We start from the raw sequence: 18,889 nt of genomic DNA on the forward strand, positions 1-18,889 counted from the left end.
GGTTAAATATAAACGGTTTGAATATTTAATATTTCCTTTTTTAAATATGAATGGAGCCGACCGGATTGAGATTCAGGCGACTTCGATTGTTATTTAGTATTTTTGTTTTAATTTACAGGCTCATTGCTCAAATTTAAAATTGTTTTTTTTTTTTTTTTTTTTTTTTTTTAATGACAGCGAGGTAGATAAATATATTTGTACGTAAAAAATTAACGGAATCCGCATCCAGAATCTTTCGGATCTAAGTCGGTTACGTGATACATTTAGTCTGATAAATTTAAATGAATTGTTTTTTTTTCGCCGACCAGAACGGTAGTAGTAAAAAAATATGTCCTGTTGCCGTTGTAACGCGTATTATGTGTTGACTGTTTGTTAAGCATATCAATTGACCTGACAGTTCTGATGCGGTAAATTTTCTATAAAAAATACTGTTCCCGTACATTTTTTGGGTCAATAAAATCAAAAGAATGGATCCGTGATGTACAGAAAATATTTTGTTAATTTTTAAATCTGTCGCGTAATTAAAGAATTGAGGGCGCGCGCGCACACACACAATATTTTTATTTAACTCTTCCTCGTATATATTGTTAAAACAGTGAGGGTGACGTTTCACCTGAATTCCGTTCTTTTTGTACAATAAATAATTCTGTTTTCGATTTCCGGTTAGGCTTGGCATATCTTAAATTATTATCAAAATTCATAACGTGAAAAAAGAAAAAAACATAATACAAAAAAAAAATGCGTGAATAGTAAGGGACATTTGCCGGTCTCCGTGGCGCGAGAGGTAGCGTCTCGGCCTTTTATCCGGAGGTCCCGGGTTCGAATTCCGGTCAGCGTGGCATTTTCACGCGCTACAAAATGCCGTTTCATCTCATCCTGTGATGCAATACATAACAGTTGGCCCTGAGGAAAAGAAAAAAATTGTAGATACCTTTGTATGTTGTCAATACGAGTGAAATAAATTAATAAAAAAAAGAACAGATTATAAATATTAGTTTAATTTAGTGTGACCTTAGATATAATCGAGTTAATTACAAGTTTTACATATTCATTTTTTTACCCTTTAATGTTCTATTTCATTTTAAAAATAAGTTTGTAACATTTTATCGTATAAAAAACACGTCGATATAGTTGGTAGCATGTTGGCTTTCTAAATCTACCGGTCTAGGGTTTGATTCTGGGCAAAAATTTGCTTTTTTTTAATATGTCAATGTCATCTACCGTAGGTATTACAAGGTCGAATTGTAAATAAAACTGGAAAAATTTTATCTGTTATTATGTAATATTAGAATCTTTTTTTTTTAATTCTAAAAAAAAAATTATAAATATTACGGGAGATTAATTATTATTTTAAATAAAATGTAGTAAATATAAAATAATCGACAAATCTTGATTTAATTTAATTATATCGAACGTCTATATAAGAAATAGAGATTATTAATATATTGCTGGACAGCAACCCACACACATATACACCATATACTCAAGTTTACAGTTGTATTTGAATTGTATCGCGTGATCATTACTGTCCGACGGTAGCCAATCAGAACGAAGGAAGCCACCTGTGTTTTGTTCATTCCCCCCCCCCCTTACCCGTCTCACCATCGACGCATTGTCACAGTGATAGTTGTCAGTTGTCTTTACTTGTTACGTCATCCCAAAAAAATTAAATAAAAAAAGAATTACCTCTAATATTCGTCTTAGCAAAAGTCCTCTGTCGGCGTATAAACTAAACAATTTTATAAATTATCTTATTATTTTATCATTGATCATTGACTATTTTTTTTTTTTGTTACTATAAGAAATTTATTTTATTACATGTATTTATCATTGCAAGATTTCGCACGCACACACACGCGGCGCGCAAATGAAATCTGTTACTCCATAATTACAATTTTTCCTTTTTAATTTTTATTAAAATACCAGCAGACCCGGCAATGCTTCGCTATTGCTATATATATATATATATATATATATATATATATATATATATATATAGAGAGAGAGAGAGAGAGAGAGAGAGAGAAAGAGAGAGAGTTTAAATGAACACAATTGAAAATTTCATAAAAAATTAAAAATCTGAACTTCACAAATTTTACCTTTCACTTATTCTCCTTCCCCTTTTCCCTTTCCAACTTCTCCCTTTCGCTCTTCTCCCTCATCGCTCACCCAGTTTCCTTTTTAGCCTTTCCCATTTTCCCCTCTTCTCTTTCCACCTTTTCCCCGTTTTTCATTTTCCCCTTTTTCCGCGCGTAAATCGGTCCATTAGTTGTTTGGTCTTTAGCGGACACACATACGAACAAGCCATTTATATATATATATATATATATATATATATATATATATGTCGGAGAATAAAGTACAGTGGAGTATCTTCCGACAAAACGATGAGAATATTCTTTAGAATGTCTGTATTTTTAGTAGTTTTAAGAAATGTATTATTACTAGTAATATTTTGTAAAATAAGGTTTAAATTGTTTTATTGCGGTAGGCTTAGGCTAGGTAGGCACATGGTTGTCAACGTAGTCGGGATCCCAGGACGATAGGGGTATCATAAAATTAATAAGGAAAAGGAAATATGCAGTAGGTATATTATTTGAGAATATGGAGAAAGGGTAGTCTTGCTTTGGAACCCAGATCGAACAGACGTCCTGGTGATCGCGAATTCGTTATTTCCCTGAGCCTCGGTCTATCGCAAGTTGTTTTAATATTATTTGAATTCTAAATTGAATTAATCTTATATTGTAATTCGTGTGCTACTGAGTTATTGATAAGTGATAATTATCATTTGTAATTATTTCATTGTACGAGTTATCTACTCATTTTTATTAATTGAACTTTATTGTAATCTGATATATTCTCCACTTGTAATGGTGGGAATGAGTGAAGCACAAAACGTTGAATCCCTGACAGATCTCCTCGCCTCTCCGACATCAGAAGTGGGATCGTCTCCATCTGGTCCATCACCTGATCAGTGGAATACATTGTTTGAGTTTATGAAGTGTTGTATGCAGAAGCCATTATCGACAAAGAAAAGTGTTGCGTTACCACGAGGTAATCCAGAGAGTGCGGGATCGGATTCTGTTGCTTGGTGCTCTGCAGCAGAACTGTGTCTATTAGAAAATCCTCTTCATCGCGCAATGTGACGTGTTTCAAATGTGGGGTAGCTGGTCATATTGCGCCAAACTGTACGGCTCCAGGTAGCAGCCGTAGCGGTCCAGGGAACAACAAGGAGACTGATAGCGTCGAACGCCGTGTGAATCTTTGCACAGTTGCAGCTCCTACTGGTATTCTAAACCATCTTGGTGAGTCGTTTCCATATTGTTTTGATTCAGGAGCGGAATGCTCATTAATAAAGGAATCGATAGCGATTAAGTTTTCTGGACGTAGGATTAATGAATTAATAATTTTGAAAGGCATCGGAAATGTTGTAGTAAATTGTAGCATGCAAATTTTATCTATTGTAATTATGGATTTGTTTACATTAGAGATTCTTTTTCACGTTGTCCGAGATGAATATTTGAGTTATAATATTTTAATTGGTCGAGAAATTTTGAGCTTTGGTTTTGAAGTAAATATTTCTCAAAATAATTTTAAAATCTGTAAATCTAAAGTAGTAAATGAATGTAGTAAATTCGAAATTATAAATTTTGATAATTGCAGATACGATAGAAGAAGCGTTTGAAAGACTTCGAGTGGTATTAAAAATTCTTATAGATACGGGATTCTCATTTAATTTTTCAAAATGTTCTTTTCTCAAAACATCTGTTTCATACCTTGGGTGTGAGATTCAGGAAGGACAAGTTCGTCCAAATCCTCGTACAATGAACTCTTTAACAATGTTACCTGCTCCAAAGACCGTTGCTCGGCTTAGACGGTTTATTGGCCTTGCATCTTGTTTCCGACGGTTTGTCCCTAAGTTTTCACAAGTCATGAGACCATTGTGTGTTCTTACCTCAGGTAAAAAATATATTAAGTGGACTGAGACACATGAAAGCGCCCGACAAGGGGTAATTCATGCTTTGACCAACGAACCCGTCTTAGTTGTCTTTGACCCGGATTGTCCTGTAGAACTGCATGCCGACGCTGGTTCCGATGGGTACGGAGCGGTGCTCATGCATAGGGTAGACGGTAAAAATAAAGTTATTGAATACTTTAGTAAAAGGACAAGCCCAGCCGAGTCCAGGTATCATTCTTACGAACTCGAAACTATGGCCGTTGTTAAATCTATTAAACATTTTCGGCATTACTTGCATGGACGACAATTTACTGTTGTAACTGATTGTAATTCATTGAAATCTTCTCAAAATAAGATTGATCTTAATAATAGAGTCCATAGGTGGTGGGCTTATTTACAGGCTTTTCAGTTCGATATAGTTTATAGAGAAGGCAAACGTATGTCGCACGCGGATTTCTTCTCTCGAAACCCTTTGTCCGATTTACCAAAACAGGTTAATAAGTTTAAAATAGGAGATCACGTTTTGATTAAGAACGAAGAACGTAATCAAACGAAACTCGATAGGAAATTTAGAGGTCCATTCGTAGTAACAGAATTACTTGATACCGACAGGTACACACTAAACTCTTTAAGTAGTAGTAGAAGTTATAAGTATAGTCATGATAAGTTGAGAGAAATGCCTGAGAATTATATTCCTAATGAGTTGGATGTTTCCTCGGACAATGAAAGTTGTGCCGAGGAGACTGTTGATGTTGGTCCTGAAACAGGGACTATGGTTTAGAAAGAGACCACCAATGACGCAATGCACTAATGGCTGGCAGCAGGTCGTGGACCTGGAATTTTTATTTTTCGCACATGCATCAGTGTGTAGTCGTAACTGAAAACTAAATTAGTGGCTAATGTTAGTTTGATCAGGGCGCGATGGGCACCTGATGATGTGTCGGGCAGGTAGTTGTGGCAACTACAGAATATGTATGATACTGTATGTGGCATACAGGGTAGCCTAGAGATAGTGCAAAGGTCTATTGGTGGAGGAAATAAGACTGTTGATGTTGGTCCTGAAACAGGGACTATGGTTTAAAAAGAGACCACCAATGACGCAATGCACTAATGGCTGGCAGCAGGTCGTGGACCTGGAATTTTTATTTTTCGCACATGCATCAGTGTGTAGTCGTAACTGCAAACTAAATTAGTGGCTAATGTTAGTTTGATCAGGGCGCGATGGGCACCTGATGATGTGTCGGGCAGGTAGTCGTGGCAACTACAGAATATGTATGATACTGTATGTGGCATACAGGGTAGCCTAGAGATAGTGCAGAGGTCTATTGGTGGAGGAAATAAAATCTTATTTGACAGTTAACTGATAAGGAATAATGATTGATGGCTTTTCGATCTCTTGAGTACTGTACGATGACTATTTAGGATAATGAATAATTAATGGATTTCTGTTACTCGAGAGGACTTCTGAATCTATCTTTTGTACTTTAACTATTGTAAAACGCTTTATAATGACCGAGGTCAGTTGAAAACAAAAATTAAAATACCACTGTAACTCAATGTTTTAGATACACCCGAGGGCGTGTGATTGTCAGAATGGCCGTGTCGGAGAATAAAGTACAGTGGAGTATCTTCCGACAAAACGATGAGAATATTCTTTAGAATGTCTGTATTTTTAGTAGTTTTAAGAAATGTATTATTACTAGTAATATTTTGTAAAATAAGGTTTAAATTGTTTTATTGCGGTAGGCTTAGGCTAGGTAGGCACATGGTTGTCAACGTAGTCGGGATCCCAGGACGATAGGGGTATCATAAAATTAATAAGGAAAAGGAAATATGCAGTAGGTATATTATTTGAGAATATGGAGAAAGGGTAGTCTTGCTTTGGAACCCAGATCGAACAGACGTCCTGGTGATCGCGAATTCGTTATTTCCCTGAGCCTCGGTCTATCGCAAGTTGTTTTAATATTATTTGAATTCTAAATTGAATTAATCTTATATTGTAATTCGTGTACTACTGAGTTATTGATAAGTGATAATTATCATTTGTAATTATTTCATTGTACGAGTTATCTACTCATTTTTATTAATTGAACTTTATTGTAATCTGATATATTCTCCACTTGTAATGGTGGGAATGAGTGAAGCACAAAACGTTGAATCCCTGACAGATCTCCTCGCCTCTCCGACATATATATAGAATAAAAAAGTTTATTTGTATATTTGTTTGTTTGTTTCGTAAATATGTCGACACCGAACCCACCCGCTAGGTGGGGTCAAAACACAACATAACAAACAAAAAACATAAGAAACAATCAATTTTACCCCTTATATAACGCCTTAAAAATTTCAGTATGACTTATTTCACAGGGGAACTGAAATCCGAGCGAAATCTTCGCTAGCCGTAACTTTACAAACAAGCGTTTTCGGACATATGTTTGTAGGTGAACTTTTTCCTTTATTTCAAGATCTAGAATCGGTTCCCAAATTATTTCCCTTTCCTCCTAAATCACTCTGTATTTACGATAAATAAAACAGAACTGATAGTTACCGTTTATTTAATGTTCCATTTCGGACAAACCTCAAATCATGTGACTTTTTATTAATACAAAAGTGCACGTTAAAACAATCGCACGCGCGCGAATAGAAATTTGATATCGCATATCACTAAATATTTAAAATTAAATAAGTAAAACGAATGAAAAATGCAACAACGGGAAAATAACTTCTCCCCCTGTTACACTGAAAGTCGTGGGTTGAATTCCCGCCTAGTTATGGTAAATGTATAACAAAACAATCAAAACGTAATTATAGCTGAACCGACTTAAAAGTGAAAAATAAAATTAATTATTACTCTATTTCCGTAGCTGAGCGGTAGCGTCTCGGCCTTTCGTTCAGAGTACCGAGTTCTAATCCCGGCCAGATACAACAATAACAATTTCCGAAAAAACTTATAAGATGATCATTTATCTTAAAAAATAAAAAAAACGTAAAAAGTGATCCATTTTGTTAATAAATAAATAATTCAAAATGCATAAAAAAATAGTTTCTTAATTCACGTTTTAATTTTAGTTCATTTTTACTTTCTTGTACGAAGTAAGAAAGTATTGTGGTCGCGAAAAATTTCGATATTCAAATTTCAACTGAAATATCCATTTTGACCATCCCTGAATCCAATTTGACTACTTTGGGCGTGACGTCTGTACGTACGTATGTACTTAAGTACTTGGCATAAGTCAAAAAAGATTAGCCGTAGGACGTTAAAATTTTGTGTTTAGGACTGTTGTAACATCTCGTTGTGCACCTCCCCTTTTGATTGCAATCCACTGTACCAAAAGTGTCCAAAAAAAGACCAAAATCTAGTTTCTAACTGCAGTAATAAGCCCACATTGAAAGGATTTCAACGATATATCGTAAATGGTATTTATTTTCATTTGTTCCAGTTATAGCCAAATAAAATTTTAATTAATGAAATATTTGAAAGGGGAAAGCATATCCGTTCAAATCCCCTTTTTCATCTACATTTTTTTATTCTTTTTTTAATTTAAATATATTGATTTATTAATAATTAACAAACAAAAAAAAAAGAAAAAATGTCTACAATTATTAATCAGATAAAATTTTACGTATTTACATTTAAAAAAAGTGTAAGTGTAATTTAATAGGCGTACAAAAAATCATGTGTTGTCAACATCAGATTCTATGTAGTTAAAAATTAATAATATTTTTACATTAATCATAAATTTTTAATTATTATTTTTTTAATCATTTAATGGTATTAAATTGTAAATTTATTACAATTTTTATACTCATTCATTAAAACAAGATTAATTTTATCTTGTGGTTTATGTTCAGCCCAAATAAAAAGATTGGTTATTAATGTTTAAAGAGCATTATTATTTAAAATTTCCTTTTAATTTCATGGAACAAGGATTATTTTTTTTGCACTGTGAGTATGAGTGAGTGTTTGTATGTATGTAATATATATATATGAAATAAGAGAAATACATTTATCTGACAAATATTCGCTCCAGTGAATTTTATACGTGTTTATTCTCTCAAAGAATCGGACTTATAAAACATATAACAGTATGAACGCATCAGGAACGAATGGTAACATAACACACGCGCACACACACACACACACACACACACACACACACACACACACACACACACACACACACACACACATATATATATATATATATATATATATATATATATATAAAACCAAACAAACTGTTTGGTTTACTTGTGTTTCCCGTCACGATCTTCAGTAGTTTTTAATGGGCGTTCATTATGAATGACTTACATCATGTTATTATATGTGTGTGTGTATGTGTATATATATTATATATATATATATATAACAAGTATTATTGAAATCTGATACCGACTGACTGAAATGTGCTGGGGCTCCATCGTGGTGAAACCACATATTTCCTCTTAATTGGAGAGTTTAAAAAAAAATATGATAATTTTCTCCATTTAAACGATTTGTTAGAATGAAAGAAATTTAAATCCAAAGTATATGCACATTAGAATATTTTACACGTGATTAAAAATCTGTTAAGAGAATTTGTAAACAAATTATTTTGAATACTGTGTACTTACAAGTATATAATTTGTGTAAACTTCTTTTTTAAATTACTGTATAAAAACTCATATTGGATAGCACACAAATCACACAATATTGATTAACTCACCACAAATCAGTTGTTTACTAGCTGATTCTCAAAGTCAAAGGTTATGAGATTCAAAGCCTAGTAAAAGTTAGCTACTTTTATATGAAATTGAGTACTAGACAGTATATGCCAGAATACTTGACGGTTGAAATTCAATTAACCACAGGTCTCGGGAATTGTCAGCCTAAGTCACCTCATTTACATGCCATTCATATCATTGGGTCATGGAGGGTTGCTTATTATTTATTATTATTTATTTAAGAAAATATTAAAAGCTTAGTACAAGATTTTTTTTAAAATGAGCAGTTACACTAAAATATTTTACAAATATTACAAATATAACTAAGATAAAATGTGGATGATAGTATAGAAAAAGTTATTTTATGTATTAATATTTAGTTGTAAGAAACATTTCATCTAGTATTACTAATTGTAATCAACATGTGGATAAATAAAGGTTATTTATATATAAAACACACACACACACAAATATATATATATAAAAACTAGGTAATTTGCTGCATTGAACTTTTGTCAAAACCCAATTGATTATGTACTTACCTTACATACAAGTTTGGTTTTAATTATTAGTTTTAATCACAAATTAATAGTAATACTACTCTTAAACATATTCCTGAATACCTGAATAATATTTCACATTATAATAAATATAATAATACCAATTTATAATGTTTCAAACGAAAGCAAGATTTAATAAAACGTACAGTAATGTTTTGACAGACCAACAAGCGTTTAGGAAGGTTAAATTCTTCAAACCGGCGTTCGTTAATTTCCGCGTACATTCGTTCAAGCCCGAAGCTGTCTACATACATCTGTTTTTACATCATGTGTTTAACTCTGGGTCGGTTACTCGAGATATATTTACCGACTGACTACCTTTTTATAAAATAACATTATAAAACGGATTTTTTTTAAGATTTATGCATTACTATCACAGATAAAATTTCTTTCTTTTTTATTTTTATTTATTTAAATTACTTATTTTTTTATTTCATGAATTAATTTACTACGACGATTTATAGAGAAGCTTATGTATAGGAATATGGAAATGGAATTTAGTAGCGTATAAAAAATGCCATGCCTGACGGGAATTCGAACCCGGGATCTCCGGATAAAAAACCGAGATGCTACCACTCCACCACGGAAATCGACGGGTAAATATATATTTTTAAATTATATAAATAATTAAAATATTATTATTATTATTATTACTTCGTTTAATTAACTTAGAGAGGAACGTACTTCAGTATGATGTAAATGCACTTCAAGGTACCTTAAATAAAATTTCACGTAAACCCACATAATACATACACAAAAGATTTTATTAACCCTCCCCTTTGAGATTAATGAGTGCGATGTAACACTCGAAAACCGTCTTTATTCCGTTGGTTCACAAACGATAACTTAACTACCTATCATTGTATTTACTAAATTAGTGTCTACTCAAATATTCCTTATTTACAGATGTTTGTTACGTAAGTAAACTAGAAAATCCAAAAATAATACGATTTTAAATTATAATTTTCAATTAATATTAAATAATCAGATGTTTCACGAACATCTATTACATATACACGTATGTAATACCTATTAAATTAAATTTACACATTTTAAAAAGTATGTAGAATTTTATTTCGCTAATAATTTTTTCATTTTTTTTTTATTATCATTGAATTATTATGTATTGTAATTTTGTTTTAGAATCACTGGTTAATAATTATTAAATCAGTATATTTAAATTTTAAAAAAATAGTTGAAAAAAATTAATAAAAGGAGATGAAGTCCGATTCAAACCGAGGTGTCTTCCCTTTAAAGATCAAAATATTTTATATTTTTACGTCACGCCGAAACTAGTCAAAATGGATTCAGGGATGGTCAAAATGTATATTTTCATTTAAATCTGGAAACCGAAACGTATCGCAATCACAATTAAAATATTAGAAAATAATAATAGAAAATAATAATAATAATACAAAATATTAGAAAAAATAATTTAATATTAGACAACGTATAATGTAAAAAAAAAATTGATTGTGAATGAAACTAAATTGATGGTCTGTAAACTAAATTTTAGATGGAATAATTTTTCATTATATTTTTTTTTTGTTTAAAAGTAGGGTAGTTGGAAGATGTTATCGGTGAAGATCGTTGCCGTACTCAGATGAAGCAGAGAAAAGTGAATATAGAGAAAAAATTGATGAAATCCGACAACACTGTTGTCGGGAAGTCATGGTATATTACGCAATGCTTCCAGGGAAGTGTTGCTAACCTAATCCATTCGTAACCATCCAATTTACATATTTTTATCGAGATATTTATTATAACTGATTAAGGTGAGTTTATATATATTTTTAATATAATTACAATTTTTGAAACGATAATTTGTATCCTTTGTTTGTATTATTCAAATAAAATATGACTAAATTAAACGATCTTTTTAATAGAAATTCTTTCGTAAAAAGGTTAGAATTATTGAAAAGACACGTACTGTAAATGAACAGCTAAGTTAAATAAAATTTCAGACACCGAAGATTTTATTAAGTGCGATATTACACCCACATAAACACGATAAAAAAACTACATGTCATTGTAATTACTAAATTAGTGTCTACTCAAATATTCCATTTTTTAATTATTAGATTAAAAATGTTAGAAATCAGTTTACACTCGTTTATTTTTACAAAATAAATTATCGACTCCTAAATAGCTTACCGTTTATTACACGAAGATTAATTTTTACTTGAAAATATTCGGAACGAGCGTTAAAATATTTTAAATTCTATTCGTAACATTTAAATAATATTTACCGATAATCTTTTAATTGAATTTTCCTTTTATAAAAAAAAGGCATAAAAAAATAAGGCATAAAAAAATGGGTTTAGTAGGTCGACTGGATCAAACAACCTGCTAACATGTCGAAGGTTCTGGTTTGATTCCAGGCACGAATTTAGCGATTCTTATCAGCCGTGATTCATCTAGTTAATTATGTGTTTAAGAAGGAATAAAAATCTGAGGTTAAAAAAAAAATCTTGAGATTATCCAGGATAAACTAATTGTGTCTTCAAATAACTTACATAATGGTGTAAATTAAATGTAAATCCAACAATTAATATGTAGACTGAAATTTTTCGTTACGATTTTTTAAATGAATCTAAGAGAAAAAATAAATCACATTAGTAGTCGGGTTCTATAACAATCGTCTGATGTACTAAAGGTCCTGTGTTCGATTCTGAACTTGGGTTCGGTATTTTTATGCGATTACCATTTCATTTCATTCATTACATACAATAATAAACGACGCGAAATAAAAAAATTACAAAAAACTATGTTTCTTTGGCTGATCAAAGGAGCACTGAAATTAAAAAAAAAAGTAATTAACAATTTAACGATGTACTTGTATTTTCGAAATAAAATTCTATACGCGTTTATATTCTATTACTAAAAACGACGTAGCGCTTTTCTTTTTAGTTCATCCGCTTTTCTAGAACTACCCTGGCAAAAGAGCTTGAAAACCTTTTGAAGATTCTTGGAACGCCGTCTAGCTGCCTACCCGTGTGATTGGAATGCGATAAGCAAGTGTTGCATTTCTGGCTTAAGAAAAATCCCCAATAATCGGTTATTTTTATTAATCCTTAAGCTTAATGTCAGTAGCCATCCCCCAGTTTATGAAAAAGATACGAAAATCTTTGTACGGAATTGTGCGCTTCACAGTTCCAGCGGCGTTGTGTTTAGCTGTTGTGCGCATGCGCACATAGGAAACTGCCAGGAAGAGAAAGCACTGTCGCTTCCGCAGAGCCCACCCTGGCGTGCCGGCGGAAAATAGTTTTCTTTTACGCCACGTGTTTACGGAAACTTCCTTTTTCGTTCGCTTCTCTAATTCGATCATCTGCGGAAGGAATACGAAAGTGTTTATTTGTCTTTTCAGTAGCGATCAGAAGACTGCTGAAAGCAAGGACTCTTTGATCGCCAAATCAGAAGGGCTAAAGAGAAGGTAATTAGTAAAAACTAATAACGTATTTGTTTCTGCGTACATAGAAATTGAAATTAACCGCCGTTGGAGTATAGTGTTTTTAAGCGGACATTTTATCGCCTAATATTACTAAAAAAATATTATCTGTTGGCATTTTATTATTTATTCGATTAAACCGAATAGGCCTTTTAAGCGCAATATGCTTAGAAACGGTGGGCCGTATTCTTGAATCTAATAAAGTGTAGAATTAGATTATTATCCTGCTTTCTGCTATCGATTCATTCTTGTTTTCGGTTCTTTTATTTTACAGAAAACTTTAACCGCGGCCTTGAAAAGGCTAAGAAAATCAACCTCGTTAAATTTAGCTACGAACCGCTACCGTTCATGTCTGTTTCTAACCAAACGACACGATTTCAGCGATGAAGAATTCCAGAAACCGGGTATCTCTCGATCGGATGGACCGATTTGGATGAAATCGGCACGATGATTTTTTGTACGTGACGGCGATTAATTTGTCACGATAGGTGTAGCAGGCAAGGAGATATGGACCTTAAGGGTCCTGTATCTCAAAATTTTATTCAAAGGGCAGAAATGTTTCCCAGCGAACACATTTTCCGGTATTATTCAATCCCCTATAAAGGGATAAAAATATCCTTTTTTCGGTTTCTCGCGCGGTTGGCGAAAGGACCTGTTGGTCTGCCTAAATTATATTTGAACTTTATTTCGACGAAATAGACTTTTCCGTTATCGGTCTAGAAATGTTAATCGCTGAAATTACTTAATTTTTCATATTTACTTATAATTCTAACGTTACATATTTGTTAAACTGTTTACGCCGTATCAAAACAGTACATACTGAGAATATTATTAAGCGACGTCAGGAACTGGGCGGAGCGAAAGCACGGGAACACAGGCTACGAATTTACCCGGCTCCTGTCTGGACATAGATGTTTTCGGGAGTCGTCGCTCCTCGATCGCCCCCTGGGGACGCCTTCCGGTCATACGGATTCGGATAGTAGAGTGCCTGTGTGATCATGCAGGGACTGTACATATCATATGGCTTAGATCCGGGCCCGGCAGGATAGGGGGGCAGGATTTTTAGCGGGGGAGAACCCCGCACTGCCATTAGTGCTGGCCTGACGGCGGCTGGCAGAGATTTTTCCTCCCCCTACGGAAAGAGAAAAAAAAATGAATATTATTAAAAATACTGGTATCAACATTTTATTTTTATTAAATTTCAACTCTACCCGTATTCTATTTTCCCATTTTTGACAGCTGTTTTTAAACGCTGTACAGAGAAGTGAATACAGTATAAAAAATTAATGAAACATAGTAAAATCCAATATAAGTTACGTAAATTAGCGAGCGATTTAATAAATAAACCTCGAAAATGAGAAAACTATTTCACAAGAACAAAATATTTTTTTTTACATTTGATAAATATAAAAAGCATACAAATGCTGCATAATAAATATGTACAACTTTATCCCGGTTTCAAAATCGCCACAATAAACACTTAAATTACTTATATACGCTATTACTATTTCGTATCAGACATATATATATATATATATATATATATATATATATATATATATATAGGTTATCCACGTTAAAAATGTACATTTATTCCTACTGTGGAATTTTTAATCCCCATAATAATACTAGAAAGGCAACAACATTTTTAAGAAATTATATGCATAATAACTTTTAAGATACGAGTAATACATAATTTCTTATTTTTTACCGTATTTTACGATAATTTATTCGGTTAACGTAGTTTCTCAAAATTTTTGGAACTCTGCTTCAGATCGTGCTTAAAACATAATTAACGTTTCCTTAATTATTCCGTTATATTAAATGAACGGATGTAGAAAGTTTAAACATTTTAAAAGATTTATTACTTTTTTAACGGGATTTAAAAAACATTCAGTAGAATAAATCCAAAATACATCCGTAGATCGATTAACTCATTCCAATCAGGAAAAGGAAAGGTGATATCGTTTTGATAATAACCGTAAATTAAAAGAAGTAGTCCATCTTTGAGTTAATGGAGTTTTTATTTCTGTAAACTACAGGTACGTAAAACTGATAGGCGACGGTCGTAAACGTATCAAACAAATATCACACCTTTATAAAACAATGCAAGCAAAACCGACATCAAAATCCGTTCAGCAAGCAACACCCGGTCGGTTTACCGAAAACGATTTGGATGGATTTCAATTAAACAACAGATTTTTCTTTGAAATTACGAACGGTAACGTATTCCTTATAAAATTATAATCATTTCTGTCTTCATTTTCTCAATTTATCCACCATCCTGTCATATTACTAACGTTTTCATCGGTTTATTATCGTCTGCGAGTAAAGAGTAATTTTATTTGCAATTATTTCTAAATTCGGAAAAAAAAATTAGGTTTGAATTACGGACAAAATTAATATGATAGCTGCCGTAATTACAATGAAGTTAAAGTTAAAATAGAAAGTAATTGTAATGTTTACAAGCCGTAATTTTAACGATAAATATTGTCCGAGCTGGTTGTAAGTAATAGTTTAGATGAAAAATTAGATATTATTTGTAAATTACCCGTCAAGATTGCGATTATTATTTTAAGATAGGTAAATCGGATTCATATTTTAAGTTTTTTTGTTATTTTTGCGTAATAAAATAAATTTTATATCCGTTGAAATGTTATTTTTTGAAAAATGCTTAGTAAATTTTTGGAAGGCGTAATTTGTTTTTATCTATTTCAAGAAAAATTGCCCGTAATAACGAATAAATTTGAGCGGTGCAAAAAAGTAGATTTCTTTGCTTGCGAATTCCGAGTTTTTATAAAATGTTTATAGCGCCTTAGAAATTAAAGAAATCTGCATATCAAACGGAAATATTTATAAAACAATCGAACTTTATGTTTCAACCTTGCTCGGTTCTTTTAATCTTGGAGGTGGCAGTACATCGTATCTCGTTAAATTTATTATTTTTATTTATGTTTTTTTAGTAAATTAACCGGAGGCAGGGGCAATTTTTTTTTTTTTTTACCTTCCTTCACCCCTTTTGAAAAATCGAAGTCTGTTGTTATTTATTCGCGTGAAAATTACACACATCAGAGAACCAATAGATTTACCGCTGAAAGAAAAATCTGAAAAATTATAAATACGGATTCTATTATTTATTATTAAAAAATGTTACGCGCTTTTTAAGTGTGTTAACATTTTCCGTTGAAAATACATTTTTTTAAAAATAATAATAAACGTTCTTCTGGTAGCGAGTGATCTTTATTTAAATATTCTACATTACATTACACAATTAACGATTACTAAAATTACAAGCGATAACAAAATTCTAATAGATATTTCACTAGTAATATTTTTTTTTTTCTTTTTAACAGGTGACAAATAATTTTATCTAATTCTAATGTTTTTAAACTTATATAAAATTCTGTGCGTCGAGACTAATCAAAACTTAGTTCATTATATAATTTTGGATGCCCGCGACTTTTATCGCATACTGTGGGTTATTTATTTATATAATTTTACCGTTATTAGGATCGATAAGATATATTCCTTAAAGTGTTTTAGTTATTTTTTACTTATAATTTACAACTTTTATTTTTACGTAAAAGGAAGTATTGTAATCGCGAATAATTTCGGTTTTCAGATTTCAACGGAAATATCCATTTTCACTTGTTTTTGCGTGACGTCTGTACATATGTATGTGCGTACGTAATTACCTCGCGTAGCTCAAAAACGATTAGCCGTAGAATGTTGGAATTTTGGATTTAAAACTGTTGTAAAACATCTAGTTGTGCACCTCCCCTTTTGATTACAATCGGATGAACCAAAAGCGTCCAAAAAAAAGCCAATATTTAAAAAAATTGGATTTTGGACTTTTTCTTAACTGCAGTAATAAGCTCTGATCGAGAGGTTTTCTACGATATATCGTAAGCGGTACTTGTTTTCATCGGTTCCAGAGTTATAGCCCCCAATAAAATTTTAATTAATGAAAGAAAGCGACCCCACGCACTCGTGGATAAGATTACCCTTTGCGGGCCCAGTTAAGGGTTACATTAAAAAGTTGATTATATATTTAATAATGTGTACATCACGCGAATTTATTTTATTTGTTTTTCCGATTTACATTTAAATTACAGGTTCGTTTATTAACTTCATGTAGTTTTTAACTCTAAAGTAATTAACCGTTTAAAACAATATCTTTTTCACGTGTAAAGAAGGATATATTTTAGGTAAGAGGGCCGTATTAAAACCACGTGTTTTCGCGTCCCTCAGTTTTCTGTTTTTATTAAATATTTATTAATTAAATATTTACTCGATTAGTATTAGGACATAGAGTATATTTCTGTGAACATTTTCAAGTGATTTGATCAATTTTAGGACGATTCTGTGATTTATTGTAGAATTTTACGGTTTTTAATTTTAATATTAATTTTTAATAGCCATTTAAATGTTTATAATAAATGACGTATAGCTACTTCGATGACGCCATCTTTCTCGTTAAGAGTGTGTGTGTGTGTGTGTGTGTGTGTGTGCTGCCAGGCCAGCTGCGCTTCCCTACTCTGTTGCTATTGGTGCAGAGGGGACACGTGATGCGCCATGCTGCTCTGCGCATCTCAGTCACTGCTATGTAGTTAGTGCAAGAATTATATAAAAATAAAAAACCTAGACTTTAACGTAATATCTGTTAGAATTACTACTATTCCAGGAATACGCTTGCATATGCTAAATACTAACTCCTCCTTCACCCAAAAATACCCGGGAGCTGCTGATTACAATACAATACATAAATACGAGCCTTATAAAAATTTAATTCGCTAACGTCTAAAAACCTGGATTCCTGCAACTCTTTCTTGCGTACAGTAGTGGGTTATTTCTATATAAAATTTTACTATTATTGGGGTCGATGAGATACGTTCCTATTCCTTAAAGTCTTTTCGTTATCGTTTCCTGATGGTCTGATCGGGTAGCGGTTACGTAAGATAAAAGAAAAACATAATAAATCGCATAAACGCTATTTAAAGTTTGTTAAATTTATAATTATATACCAGAATCGCAAGAAGAGTTTACGCGTCAACTATAATAAAGGAAAACAATACGGTAAATAACATTTACACTACAAGAACAGAAGACTAAACAGAAAATATTACAGTCTGCATCCAATACACATTACATTCGCAAATACAAAAATAATAAAATCTAATTTTACCTTTTTTTTTATTATATTCCGGCAATCCAGAAACAGCCGCGAACCGTAAGTAAGAATTAAATAAAATATTTATATAACGTAAATCTTGTAAAGAGCTTAGCGCGATGATTTATCGATAACAAAAGATTTACACTCCACAACCGATGTTTATGTACTCGCCTCACGAACAGAAATGTTCGATAGATTGGTAACATCGTCTTCCCCACCAATTATTACTATTAATAATAGTCTTGCGTGTGTAATTCGTTGGTAAGTTCACATTTGTTGACAAATTCTAGCCGGTATTGCGAAATCGACAAAACTGCTGGCGACGTTGCTGTCTGCGACCTTGACCACATACTTAATAATTTTTATTTTTTCCTTTTGCGGCACACTTGACAAAAAATACTGCATCTCTGTTATATCTGTTTAATTAAATTTTCATTAACATCTAAAGAAACATATTTACAATTCTTATTTGTATCGCTAGATTAAATAATAAAATCTTCACAATTTATTTCCCGATCGATATTATTTCAAATGAGCATAAATATTTCCATTACTTTTTGTTAGCACTAGACTAGATAGGGAATCTTGGAGAGCTGCATCAAACCGGTCAAATGACTGAAGACAAAAAAAACTTGTTTTTCCTTATTCTAATTTTTGTCGATACTATTCCAGTCGCATAAAATATCAGTTACATATTATTCATACAGTCGATTATCCTACTCTCTTAGCCCTCCTTTTTCTAAATAAGATACATCCCATATATCGTTTATTTTTTGAATTTTTAGAACTCAAAATCGTATTTTGAAATTTTAAAAACTAACTGAGATTATTAATTTTCCCTACTCCATACCCTGATGTTAGAATATTCCTGATCTGTGCTTTTCCCCTTATCGACCTAGTATCTATTAACTCTCTCTCCTGATCGAGCGATTTTTCATCCGCGTGTTTGTTACCGATGTACTGAAGCTTCATTTCTTCAAAATTTTCTGTTAAGTTTTCGTTGCGGTACATCATTATGGCCGATAATGATATTTTTCTGTCGATTA

The 18,889-nt window shown here is 32.1% G+C and overlaps 1 long non-coding RNA gene across 4 annotated transcripts in view; it reads right to left on the minus strand.

Annotated features, from left to right (window-relative positions):
• The window catches only part of LOC142327679 (uncharacterized), an 81,830-nt gene extending 63,659 nt beyond the window's left edge, over nt 1–18,171 (minus strand). For 2 of the 4 annotated variants that reach the window (XR_012757057.1, XR_012757059.1), the window contains exon 1: nt 17,856–18,171. This is a non-coding gene — a long non-coding RNA (uncharacterized LOC142327679). The remainder of the gene's footprint in view (nt 1–17,855) is intronic. The other 2 variants (XR_012757056.1, XR_012757058.1) reach the window with 2 other exon arrangements.
• Nucleotides 18,172–18,889: the final 718 nt, after the last annotated feature.

This window comes from Lycorma delicatula, chromosome 7, assembly GCF_047948215.1.
Source record: "Lycorma delicatula isolate Av1 chromosome 7, ASM4794821v1, whole genome shotgun sequence".
NCBI classification, from domain to species: domain Eukaryota; kingdom Metazoa; phylum Arthropoda; class Insecta; order Hemiptera; family Fulgoridae; genus Lycorma; species Lycorma delicatula.